The sequence below is a fragment of the Pongo pygmaeus genome, chromosome 5 (genome assembly GCF_028885625.2).
Source record: "Pongo pygmaeus isolate AG05252 chromosome 5, NHGRI_mPonPyg2-v2.0_pri, whole genome shotgun sequence".
Classification (NCBI taxonomy): Eukaryota; Metazoa; Chordata; class Mammalia; order Primates; family Hominidae; genus Pongo; species Pongo pygmaeus.
The window spans coordinates 105398632-105412441 of NC_072378.2; the positions used below are offsets into that span (position 1 = coordinate 105398632).

Here is a 13810-nt window from a genome sequence, read left to right on the forward strand (position 1 = left end):
TATTCACTGATATTCACCCCTAACCCCACATCAGGGAGAATGAAAAGGTTCAGGGATACTTTAAAGTTGGGCTATTGGAAAGTTAAAAGCCTTAAATTGTAGAATAAACATTGACTACTTCGAGCTCATGTTTTTCAAATCAAACTAGGTGAAGATGTATTTTCTCAAAGATCCCTTGATTAGGAAATTTTTTAAACAATTCAAATATATAAATAAAATATATAAATTAAAATTTTTTTCATGAATATTCTGGAATATTCAGGCTAGAAAACTTTGTGCCCGTTGCCAGAAAGTCCTAGCTTTTACACAGGGGTTAATGCTTATCTCCAGGGAACAACTGACTTCATAAGTTCTTTAGACATCTCAACAATCAGGATTGCTAAGTTTCTTAAAGGTAAGCCCCACATTGTGGATTATGGTGGTAGACAAGTAAGACAAGCAAAACCAAACTGAACATATGTTGATCATTTCAGCAATGCAAGTTCTATTATGGTTGGAGAGGCAGTGCTTTCCGTAGCTGCTTGATCTTTATGAATCCATTTGCTTCTTTACTATCCCAGTAACTATAACTATTCTTGCTGCCTTCCTTTTTTTTTCGAACAATCTTGAATTCTTTTCTCTACCTTCTGAGTTCCTTGGGTTGTGTTTTTCATCAATTCCAGTACTGACAATAGTTCTTTATTAAAATTCTGAAAGGTATTCAGAGAACTCACTGACTATTAAAACCAGGAAGCTGCTAAAATTCAGAGCAATCAGAGAAGAGACATGATCTTTCCAAGGATATAGAACTAATTTTTGCCAGGTTGTTGGAAAAGCCCAGATTTCTGGACTATGACAATCACCTGCTTTTTCCATCACACCAATCCAATCTATAAGTTAGTTGTGAGTGTACACCTGCAGTCTTTTTCTATAAACAAAGACTTTCCTCCCATACTTAATTCTCCACTCTGCACTACTATCCCACTCAGGGTTAGGGACCATAAATGGAAGTACCATGAAGGCTTTTTTTTTTTTTTTTTTTTTTAAGAGAGAGTTTCACTCTGTCATCCAGGTTGGAGTGCAGTGGCATGATCTCAGCTCACGGCAACCTCTGTCTCCCAGGTTCAAGCAATTCTCATGCCTCAGCCTCTCGAGTAGCTGGGACTACAGGCATGTGCTGCCATGCCCAGCTAATTTTTGTATTTTTAGTAGAGACAGGGTTTCACCATGTTGGCCAGGCTGGTTTTGAACTGCTGACCTCAAGTAATCTGCCCACCTCGGCCTCCCAAGTGCTGAGATTTCAGGTGTGAGCCACTGCACCCGGCCCATAAAGGCAATTTTTGCAAACTGAAAAAGTAAAATACACAACCACATATATGACAAAAACATTGAATAATAGAATGGACAGGACTTTGAAAAATTATCTTTCTAGTCACCTGACCTGAAACAAAGGACAGTTTGTAGGAGAAATAGTTTGTCCATTCTCTTTTTAAACACTTCTAGGAACAATGAAACCATTTTATTTTGTTCTGTTTCATTCTTTTAGGTTGGCAGAAGATAAAATTCTGCTTGCCTTTCATTCACTTAAAACATATATAATTTATTTTTTGGTTTTTGCCCAAAGGGGAGAAAAAGCTCAGCTGTGTGGTTGGTAGGCAGGCAACTTCACCTGCAATCTTTCCAATATAGATTTGTATCTGGAGATACCAGTAGTGGCAATCAAGCAAAACAATCCAATAAACAGATGGTTTTGGAGACAAAATATCTAGTTTTCTTGAAGCCAATTCACTTCTGCTGTGGTCTCGCCCTGACCTCAGTTCTACTTTAAAATCCCACAATTTGTGTGTGTGTGTGTGTGTGTGTGTGTGTGTGTGTATGTGTGTGTGTTATTCATCTGAACTAAGCTCACCCTTGGCTTATGAAACATGTGAATTGGAAAGCTATTCTCAAAATGAGCTCTCTCCTGGAGGATTTCCCAAAGCTCAGACTGCTTTAATTACTTAACCAAGAAGTTTTCAATGAACTGTTTTGAACCTGGCATTCAAAATACACTTGCCTTGTACTGAGCGATAGCTTTATGACAGGAAGCTTTGTTAGCTGGACCACCCGGGGAATGCAGCTTGAATAGAATATGGCCGCCTGTAGACTCAGGAATGTGGGCTTCTCTGGACACGCCACACCTGTGTTCCCTTAGCTTCCCCCAGCTCCTGTTTATTTCCCATGTAATTCAAGGTGTTGAACTTAATCCATAGAGTTTTGCATCAATAGCCTCATTTATGGGTCCCTCTCTGGCCCTGGCTATGCTAGAAATCTCTTCCCATGCAGTCTGAAGGTGCTGGAAGGTGTGCGGATTATGCCTTCAGATGATACCTGAGACATGATGGAAATGTGTTTATGCAGCAGCCCCCAAATTGTTTGAGAGTGAAACCTTTAGGATTCCCCAAATCGCCTATTTCAGTTTTGACTGAATTTACCACCTTCACAATCAAAAGCAAAATAAAAGCATTATTTAGGTTAAGAGACCAACCTGATTTTAACACAATTTTTCTATCTGACAGATTCCTATAATTTCTGTTTGGTTTGTGTTTCAAACAAATTGATAGTCAAAGTTTGCCTCACCACATTGCATTTCTTCTTCTGTCAAGACATCATTTAAAAAAAAAAATCATTCCACCATCATCTGGCTTCCACTGATGCTGCTTTTTCCCCCCATTCTTTTTACTGTGGTAAAATATACGTAACAAAAAAATCATTTTAACCATTTTAAGTGCACAGTTCAGTGGCATTTTGTACATTTTCATTGTTGTGCCACCATCACCACCATCCATCTCCAGAAATTTTTCATCTTCCTATGCTGAATCTCTGTCCCCTTTAAAAACTAACTCCCCATTCCCCTTCCCTGGTCCCTGAACCCACCGTTCCACTTTCTGTCTCTATGAATTTAACTACTCTAGGTATTTCATATAGTTGGAATTATACAGATTCATTATTTTGTGACTGGCTTATTTTGATGTTGCTTTTTTTTTTTTTTTAAAAAGTTTATTTTATTTTGAATTGGCAAATAATAATTGCATATATGTATGGGGTATGTGATATTTCAATACATGTGTACATTGTACAATGGTCAGATTAGGCTAATTAACATACCAATCACCTCCCATGCTTATCATTTCTTTGTGGTAGGAGCATTTAAAATGCACTTTTTCTTTTAGCAATTTTGAAAAGTACAATAAATTATTATTAACTATACTGTGCTGTGCAATAGATGAACAGAACTTATTCCTCCTAATTGAAACTTTGTACCCTTTGACCAACAACTCCCTTTTCCCTGTCTACCACTCCTATTCAGTCAGCCTCTGGTAACCTCCATTCTACTCTCTGCTGTGAGTCCAACTTTTTTAGATTCTACATACAGGTGAGATCATGTGGTATTTGTCTTTCTGTGCTTGGCTCATTTCACTTAGTATAAAGTCCTCTGCATTCACCCATGTTTTTGCAAATTACAGAATTTCCTTCTTTTAGTGGTTAAATAATATTCCATTGTGTATATATACCACATTTAAAAAATCAGTTTATCCATTGATGGGCACTTTGGTTAGTTCCGTATCTTGGCATAGGAGTGCAGATATCTCTGACTGATTTCAAGTCCTTTGGATACATACTCAGAAATGCGATTGCTGAATCATATAGTAATTTCATTTTTAGGTTTTTGAGGAATCTCCTTACTGTAACCCAAAGTGGCTGTACTAATTTACACTGCCATCAGCAGTGTACAAGGGTTCCCTTTTCTCCACACTCTTTTTGACACTTGTTATCTTTCACCTTTTTAATAATAGCCATCCTAACAGATATGAGGTGATGTCTCACTGTGATTTCAATTTGCATTCCCCTGATGATTAGTGATGTTGAGCATTTTTTCATATACCTGTTGGCCATTTGTATATCTTCTTTTGAGAAATGTCTATTCAGGTCCTTTGCCCCCTTTTAATAGGGTTGTTTTCTTGCTATTGTTTGAGTTTCTTACATATTTTGGATATCAACCCCTTATCTTGTATATAATTTGAAAATATTTTCCCCCAGTTTGTGGGTTGTCTGTTCAGTCTATTAATTCTTTCCTTTGTTGTACAGAATCCTTCCAGTTTGATGCAGTCCTGTTTGTTTATTTTTGCTTTTGTTGCCTGTGCTTTTCGGATTATATCCAAGAAATCACTGCTCGGACCAATGTCATGAAGATTTCCCCCTATCTTTTCTTCTAGTAGTTTTACAGTTTCAGGTCTTACATTTAAATCTTTAATCCATTTTGAGTTGATTCTTGTATAAGGGGTGAGATAAAGGTCCAAGTTCATTATTCTGCATGTAGCTAGCCAGTTTGTCTGACACCATTTATTGAAGAGACTGTCCTTTCCCCATTGTGTATTCTTGGTGCCTTTGTAGAAAATCAATTGAGCCTGGGTGTGGGGGGTTATTTCTGGGCTATCCTTTTCCATTGGTCCATGTGTTTGTTTTCATGCCAGTACCATGTTGTTTTGATTACTATAGCTTTGTAATACATTTTGGAATTAAGTAGTATGTTGCCTCCAACTTTGTTCTTTTTGCTCAAGATTTCTTTTGCTATTCTAGCTCTTTTGTGATTCTGTATTTTATGACTGCTTTTTCTATTTCAGTGAAGTGACATTGGAATTTTGATAAGAATGTCATTGAATCTGTATATTTGGGTAGTATGGACATTTTAACAATATTTCTTCCAATCCATGAACATGGGATATCTTTCCATTTATTTGTGTCGTCTTCCATATTTTTCCCTGAATTTTTTATAGTTCTCAGTATATATATCTTTTACCTCCTTGGTTATCCTAAGTATTTTTTTTCAACTTTTATTTCACGTTCATAGGGTACATGTGTAGGTTTGTAAATTTACCCAGTGACATGGGTAAATTGCATGTCACTGAGGTTTGGTGTGTCTTTTTTCTGATGGGATTTTAAATGGAATTGTTTTCTTAGTTTCTTTTTCAGATAGTTCATTATCAGTATATATAAATACTGATTTTTGTATGTTGATTTTGTATCCTGCAATTTCATTGAATTTATCAGTTCTAACAGTTTTTTGGTGGCTTCTTTAAGGTTTTCTATATACAAGATCACGTTGTCAGAGACAATTTCACTTCTTCCTTTCCTATTTGAGAGTTTTTCTTTTCTTTTCTTTTCTTTTTTTTTTTTTTTCTTTTTTTTTAAGGCTAGGTCTCGCTCTGTTGCCCGGGCTGGAATGCAGTAGTGTGATCACAGCTCATTGCAGCCTCAACCTTCTGGGCTCAGGTGATCTGAAAGGTGTCACTTTTTATTATTTAAAATTCACTTCTCTCTCAATTTTGTGGTTGGATCCTAAGAGTAGAGCACATGAGCCAGATTTAAATGGTATTCCTTTGGTCACAGTGATTGGCTCAGGGGTGAACTTATGGTGTAAGAAGAACCAATCAGAGTACAGTTTGGACTGTTTCTGGGAAAGTGGAGTCTCAAACTGGAGAACAAAAAAATTCGGCTCCTTGTGACATGGTTTGAATCCTGGATCAAGTCTTACCTGGTCTGTTTACTTACATAAGACAATACATTCTATTTTTTTGATTTAGCTCTTTGGAGTTTGGTTGTTGTTTTTTGCAACTGAAAGAATATTAATTATTATAATACTGAAACTTCAGATGTAGTTCAAATTCAATAATTTAATGATGTTTATGAAAATGGTACTTGTATTGGTACTACTAAGTCCTTGAATGTAAATACTTCTAGGACTCTCTCAGAAATCAGGAAGGTAGACTCTTGCTATTGCCAGCATATTGAAAAATATAAAACCCATTTATTTGTTCCTGAAAACGTTTTCTTTGTTTGTATGTAAATACCTAGTCTTTTCATTCTACTAATTTATTAAGTTGGAGCATATAAACTTACCATTTTATAGGTAAAAAATGGTTGGAGTTTTCCGTAATTTTATATTACGGAATTCAACTTAATATTATTTACTTTTTAAAAGAAATTTCAGTTTTAATTTTCAACTTTCAGGTTCTCCTTCCTGCCATAATATTTATAAATGATTTCCATTTTTTTCTGTATTGCAACAAGACCCTCTCTTGTCTGGGACAGAAAAAAATAAGCAACAAGTTAGTTGTCTGACACTCTCCTACACCAAAAAATGAAAAAAAGATATGTTGAAGTCTTAATCCTTACTACATCAGAAAGTGGTCTTATTTAGAAACAGGGTCTTTACAGAGGTAATCAAGTTACAATGAGGTTATTAGGATGAACCTTAATCTAATCTGACTGGTGTCCTTGTGAAAGAGAGAAATGTGGACATGAGAGGGGCACAGAGGAAGACTACTTGAAGACACACACAGAGAAGGTGACCACACAGAGAAGGAGTGGAGCATCTACAAACCAACACATACCAAGGATTGCTGGCAGGTATCACCAGAAGCTAGAAGAGGCAGGAAAGGATTCTCCCCAAAGCTGTCAGCAAAAAAACAGCACTGATGATACCTTGATTTCAGACTTTTAGCTCTGAAACTGTGAGAGAGTAAATTTCTGTTGTTTTAGGTGACCTGTTTTTTGGAATTTATTATGCCAATTGTAGGAAATGGATATTGTACAATGATTGGGGCATGACTTTGCAATGGTTTACCTGCTGTCAGATGAAATTTTTTTTTATTTTATTTTAGCTGGAGTCTTGCTCTGTCGCCCAGGCTGGAGTGCAGTGGTGCCATCTTGGCTCACTGCAACCTCTACCTCCCGGGTTCAAGTGATTCTCCTGCCTCAGCCTCCCGAGTAGCTGGGACCATAGCACGCCACCAGGCCTGGCGAATTTTTGTATTTTTAGTAGAGACAGGGTTTCACCATGTTGGCCAGGCTGGTCTCGAACTCCTGAACTCAAGTGATCTGCTCACCTCAGCTTCCCAAAGTGCTGGGATTACAGGTGTGGGCCACTGCACCCTGTCTCAGATGAAAGGTTGATATAATTAAGGAACATTTTTTTTGTTTGTTTGTTTTCAGAAATTGGAATGGGGGAGTCGCTGAATAGAAAAGTCCGTCTTGTTCAATTCCCACAAGAAAATTTCTTTGCAATATTATTGGCCGGAATATGCAGTAAAGTTCTAATAACTATTTACTCCTTTCTTTGAAACTCTATTCAGTTATAATGTGTCCTGTAAAAAGTATGACCCTGATTTCATGTACCAATTTTAGCCTAATACATATTATATGATTCCCAATGTATAAAAATATTTTAGTAATAAGAAATTATTTTAAGGATCCCACACATCACAATAAACATAAAGCCTAGTTTTAGGTTGCAAAAAAGTATCAAACTTTATAAATTTTAGTGCAAATTAAGAGAAATTACATTCTAACTACACTAATAACTGAAAACTTCATATTAGACAAATAATGTCTTCAACTACTCAAATTATAGGAGCCCACTTCAAGAACCTCAGTAAGAAGAAATTTTGAATGGTTTCAAAATAATAAATGCCATGACATTTTAAATGGAAATTTGGCATATTTTTGAGATAAATATGATTGGATACATGTGTGTGCCATTCTTTTATCTCTTCTTACTTTTACTGTTACTCTACTTTAATGATGACAATAATATGGCTACAGACATGAAATGGTTTATCTTTCTTCTTTTCTCTCACTCTTTCCTTTAAACCATTTATATTATTTTTTATTGATGCCAATGTTAACATTTTGGCATCCTTCCCAAGTATATTGCAAGAAATACATCAATAAAAACTTAAATTTAAAAAATATGTAGTCTGGGGCCAGATAATGGCATATTTCTTTAAAATTAGGTATAAAGGAGTACAGATGAGGTCAAAATTCTAAAATTGGAATCTTGCCATTAACAAACAGAACTGACATTCTGATACTTCCATCTGCTGTGGACGTGACACAGAGACTTACCAAAGCCAAGATACATTTATTCAAGGAGGAGCAACTTGCCCTTATACTTATACCTTTGTTAATAACTTGTTCAAAGCAATCCTTTGTTTTCTTTGCATATTTGAATTGATTTGCTAAAAGTTATCTACTGTTAAATAAGCAAAACTCAAAATTTTCAAGCATATGGGACTTGTTCAGAATCAGTTTTTAGTTTCTTTTTCAGGATTCTGTACAAGTTGCAAGAGAAGAGACACAAAATTATCTTATTAATTCTATTGCAATATGGAGATACATTTTAAACAAATAGAAATAATCAATATTAGTATTATCTGTATATTCGTTTTTTTGTGTGTTGATCTGATTATATTTTTCTTTGAAGGGAAATCCGCAAAGGCTAAGTGTGTTTATCAGGTAACTCACCTTAAGAAAACTTGTACTATGTGAAAAGTCAATTTCTTTAAAAATTGTCACCAACTCAACCCTGGTTTGTAAGTAGAAAAAACTATCAATTGTTTTTTAAAAATAGTAATACTCCCAAGGTATATACTTCTGCCATAAAAAATTAAGAATAGTTTACTTAGCACATTTTGTCATTGTGGAAATCATTGAGAAAAATCACAGTATAAAGTTATTTGAAAAGGTTTAACTGTCATTAGAAAGAAATTAAGAATAAAGAAGGCAGGCCTGGCATGGTGGCTCATGCCTGTAATCCCAGCACTTTGGGAGGTTGAGGTGGATGGATCTCCTGAGGTCGGGAGTTCAAGACCAGCCTGACTAACATGGAGAAACCCCGTCTTTACTAAAAATACAAAATTAGCCGGGGTGGTGGCACATGCCTGTAATCCCAGCTACTCGGGAGGCTGAGCAGGAGAATTGCTCGAACCCAGGAGGCTGAGGTTGCGGTGAGCTGAGATGGCACCATTGCACTCCAGCCTGGGCAAAAAGAGTGAAACTCCGTCTAAAAAAAAAAAAATTAAAAAATTAAAAAAATAAAGCAGTAAAAACAAAATGTGTGCATGTGTCATTATCTTTGTATTAGTCATCTATTTTATAAACTTCCATCATTACTTTAAGCATTTCAGGCCACTTCTTCAGTCATTATTGTTCATTATCATTTAGTCCTCCAATTCCATCAGAGTATGCTAAGGTAGTAAAATGAGATTAAGCACAATGCACGGCAGAAGGTATAGTAATTTGAAATGTCTTCCAAAATCAATTAGACATTACTTTGGGTTAGCAGTGGAGGTGGGAACATAGTTACAGGTAATTGAGAATTGGCTGTGAATATGGGCTCATATATTGTGTTTTTGAACATGTTGATATGATTCTGTGAAATGAGGGAAATGGCCTCAAATCACCTGGCTGCTTCTGCTTTATTTTATGGTTAGATATTCAACTGCCATCACAGACTACAATAGAGGAAAGCTGCTATAATTTATCGAAGACTAGACCTGCTAGCTGAAGTGCAGTTCACCATTCACTTGGGTGGTGGTATGGCTCACCTCCAAAACACTGCTCACGAGTTGACCTTATTATTTTCATCTGCATGTCTCGACCTATAGCGGGCTTAAAATGTCATTATCAACCTAATGGAAATACAGATTTTTCATTTTTTCCCTTTCTCTGCCTTCTCTTTTCATTTTTTTTGGTATGCATATGTATTATAATTCTCTTTGGGTTAATCAGGTCCCATAGCGGACCTTGACAATAACTGAGGGGATCCTAAGTCATCAGAATATAGGGGGTGTGAGCGGTCTCCTTATATTTCTGGAATGCTTGCTTTCTTCGGAAATCATGAAGACATCTTTATTTGAAGCCTTGTTCATCCTTTAAATTGACTCGCAGATTTGCTATTATCTAGAGAGTCTTGAAAGGTGTTGTGTGTACTGACAAATGGCCTCATTATTCATTAACTTTCACTTTGATATACATATTTTTGAAGTTTTTTTCTCTTTTCTTGCTTTTAAAAATTGGATGTGTCAAACATGCCCCAACTGCTTTAGCATCGTCTATCTGTCTGGTGAAGGAGTGCTGGAAAATTCACATTTAAACAGCATCTCCACGAGTTCTTAATGATGTGCTGAAAGGCAGCTGGCCCAAGTCCAAGTCTGGGGTTTCACTGCTCAGGAAGGTCAGTTTAGTCCTAAGGGGAAGGAAAGAAAAAAAAAAAAACCCCAAAGACCCAAAACCAACTATAATCTGTATATTCCGTAAAAGAAAAATTACAAATTCTGATGTAATATTTAAAATTATTATTTCTTAATTCCAAAGTAACTGCTTTTAGTGACCAGCAAACTCCCAATGGTTAAAATTATTAGCTCAAGACATTTTGCTTTAGTTTAGACAAAAACCTCTAAGTGGCCTACTTTCATTTTCAGTTGGTTGAACAGTTTGTGGTTATATTTGAAATACTTTTTAAAAATGGTCTTGGGTAGGGAGTCAAATTAAAAAACCAAAAACGCCAAACCTCAGTTTTTGAAAACTGTTTTCCTGAAGACCTGTCTAATCATTCCAATAAGGACACAAAGACATCGGCCAATCACGTAAATTCCTTATAGTCTCAAAAGCAACAGAAAGCCCCCCCCAACTCCCCTCCTCTAATGCAGGCAAGTTTTACATTATTTCTTAGATTAGCTACACATCTTGTTTTTCATGAATTTTAAAAACACATTTATGCCTCTCTGAGGCAGGAAGAATGGGAGTTAACAGCTCAGAAGGAAAATCATAGTGACATTGGACCACATGCCATCTGACGAGGGGATTACTTATAGATGATGTGTGTTCTCTAGTTATCCCTCAAACTCCCCTTGGACGATTAACTGTCTGGTTGGGAGGTGAAGGCTAAGACAGACAGATTAATAAACAGCTTTTCTTCACAACCAAGTCAGTTGTTGAATAAAATCTATGGGAAAGCTGATGCCGTAAAAGAAGTTAGATAGAATCACCATGGTATTATCGCCCTGGTTATCCCTGAACTCTGGAGACTTAACAATCTTCAAATAAGTAGTATTTAAACAAATCCCCTTTCAAAAGAAATGAAAAACTGGAGAGTTTATTTAATAACCACCACAAACATGAAGTGGTATAAAAAACTCTGCTTTCATGATTTAATTTTGGTAACAACCAAATGTGCTGAGTAAGTCTTCAAGTCCCAAAGTTCAGCATTTTTTTTTTTCTATTTTCCACTGCTTAATCTATTAAGAAAAACTAACAAAAATGATTGCTGCTGCTTTTGGATCTTTGAGCGTAATTCATCTTGTTTGTTTAATGCACAGTGAAGAAAGCTGGTTAATGGAGGTTAATCAGCTTGGAACCTGCTCAAGGACAGCACGTTGAGGTTTGAGAAGGGTGCCCTATGCCATCACAGCAGTGCAAAATGCAACAAAAAATGTCTTGCAGCTCTCTGTTCAAAGAGTCACTGCATGATAAAAGAGAAGGCTACAGTCTGACTCATGATGTACTGAAATAATCTGATATCTCTGGCTTCTCTAAGAGCAGAATTACATGGAGTCTGGGATCATTCTGAGGGGCATCCATTAAAATGTGAGTGTGAGGTTTTTTTTTTTTTTGTCTATGTGCAGATTTCTATACAGTTATATTCCTTATTCTTCTTTTGGGTTATAGGCCCCTTTGAGAATCTGATAAAAGCTATAAAATCCAGAAGAATGCACACACACAGAAATTGCACATCTTGTTAGGGAGCTCCACCAAGTCCCTGAAGCCTGTCTGTGAACCCCCTGTTGCACGTACAGACAAGACCTTGTCTGATTGATGAATTCATCTTGCATTTTTATAACCTTTCCAGGCTGCCTGCATTTTATTGGTGCTTTTTGGCAAGGGAGCCAAGACTCCTAAAAAAATCTACAAGCATGAGATTCCTTGAAATGGAGAGGTAACAAACAAAGAAAGAAACAAAATTAAAAGCCCGAGAACCCCTAAGATTTCATTCCTTCAGGAAAATCTGTATCATAAACCGCTTCTCCAGGTGTCTATATTTGACTCTTGTTGTTTGTGTGGGAGTCCTTCCCTTCACTTTGCTGCCTCCACCTGCTTTCTCCCTTCCTTCTCACTGACCCCAACACAGGCACAGTGGTAACCTGTTCTGTTCTGTTCTGCAGCAGTGGGACAATGTTGCCAACTGCCTTCTCATCTAATTTGTGAAACCAGGTCTCTTTCCTCCAACATATACAATCTTGTGTTACAGGATATCTTCCTCTTTCTTTGGAAAAGATATCTTCAAGAAGATAAGTTCTGAACTCAAGAAATATTTTCCTTTCTCAAACTAGTGATAGATATAGCCCATTGACTCATTTCAAATGCCAGAGATTGCACTTGTTTTCATCAGTACGAGTTTGCCCTTTACGCCTGTGAGGAGCTAAGTATAAGCCAGTTTCACACACCCCTCCCCTTTTAATTTAGCACCTTGTCCATATCTCCACACCCCAAAATAAGCAGTGTCTGTACGATCACACTAGCTCTTAACCTGAGGAGAGAGACCTGTGGTCATCTCCTATTTAAATGTTTTCTCTTTAAGTGCAGTTTTCCAATATTCCACTAGTTGGGGCTCTATACAAAGGAAAGAAAAAGAAGGGGTTCCTGCAGAATTATTTACTAAGAAAACACAATACATGATACCGCCATACTATTTTCTGAGGCCCTGGAAATAAGCGCGTTAATTTAATTTTTGTTCCAATATACCAACCGTGAAGTTGTATTATATCGCTATATCAGACGTGCTTGCTTTGCTTACATTGGTTAGAGAAGTAAAACCAAGATTACCGCTATTGATATGATTTGCAGGTAACCAGCTTACCCATTGCGTAGTTATTACAAAATATGAAATTATAAAGTGCGCAATGGAACATTTGCTACGCAAGTGGTAAGACCATCTTCTTTGTAAGATTTTTCTAGGACAGTCATCTTTTAAACCCATGTTGTTTGATTGAAAGTCTTTCCAGTCTTGAGAATTTGATTTCTGTGTCAGCCTACGACTAGAGCTTGGACAAGATGATCTAATATCAGTTCCCTCATGGACTTGGTCCATGCTAACATTTGCTTCTCTCTCTCAGCTTTTACTTACTTTGTGTCAGGTTGAAAGATTACCTCGGACAGTCACAAATAATCCAAGTCTCCCAGTGCTTTGCTTACCCTTGCTTGTTGTAGGTTTGTGTATCCTGTCTTTCTTCACCTCCCTGGAGATCCTTTGGCAAATCTGATAAACAATTCCTTTTTCTTGCTCAAGGCAGAAAGTCCAATTGAATACAATGGGAGGCCAGACTTGGCTGAAATGCAGGCTGCAGGTGTTCTCAGCATTGTGGTCATCTAAACCAGATGCTGGGGGAGTTGAAGCACCTGCTTCCCTTCTCTGTGTACACTCTGGAGACTACCACTCCTGGGTAGGCTGGGCCAGAGAACCAGGCTGAAGTGAGCGACGTACATACTGCAGCATCCTTTTGACAGATAAAATGAGTTGCTCTAGAAACAATTTCTCAAAATTCCCCTTTAAGTCCTCAAACACATACAGGTTGATTTGCTATTCTCTCTCTCCCTTCCCTGATATGACACCACTATTCCTTCAACACACACACACATACACACACACACACCTGACAACAAAGCCTGCTTCAAGCAGATACTCAGAGACTCAGAGGCAACTTTATTTTTCTCTGGATTATCTAGGAAGAAAAGACTGGCTGTGGTGGACAAGATGGTGATGACTTTTATGGTTCCGATAACAATAAGACAGATGCCAAAAGCCTTGCATAGCCTCAAATTTTATGAACATTTGTATAGGTGTCATAAATCTCTGAACAATCCAGAGAGAACATTAAATCTTCTATCTTGAATGTTGAACATTAATAAGAGATCAGGGGAGAAATTGGTCCTGAGGCAAGGTGACTATGTT

At 37.0% G+C, this 13810-nt stretch overlaps 1 long non-coding RNA gene across 1 annotated transcript in view; it reads right to left on the minus strand.

Moving 5' to 3' along the window:
- The window catches only part of LOC129039512 (uncharacterized), a 71950-nt gene extending 58751 nt beyond the window's left edge, over positions 1-13199 (minus strand). The window contains exon 1 of the long non-coding RNA XR_008503332.1: positions 13054-13199. This is a non-coding gene — a long non-coding RNA (uncharacterized LOC129039512). The remainder of the gene's footprint in view (positions 1-13053) is intronic.
- Positions 13200-13810: the final 611 nt, after the last annotated feature.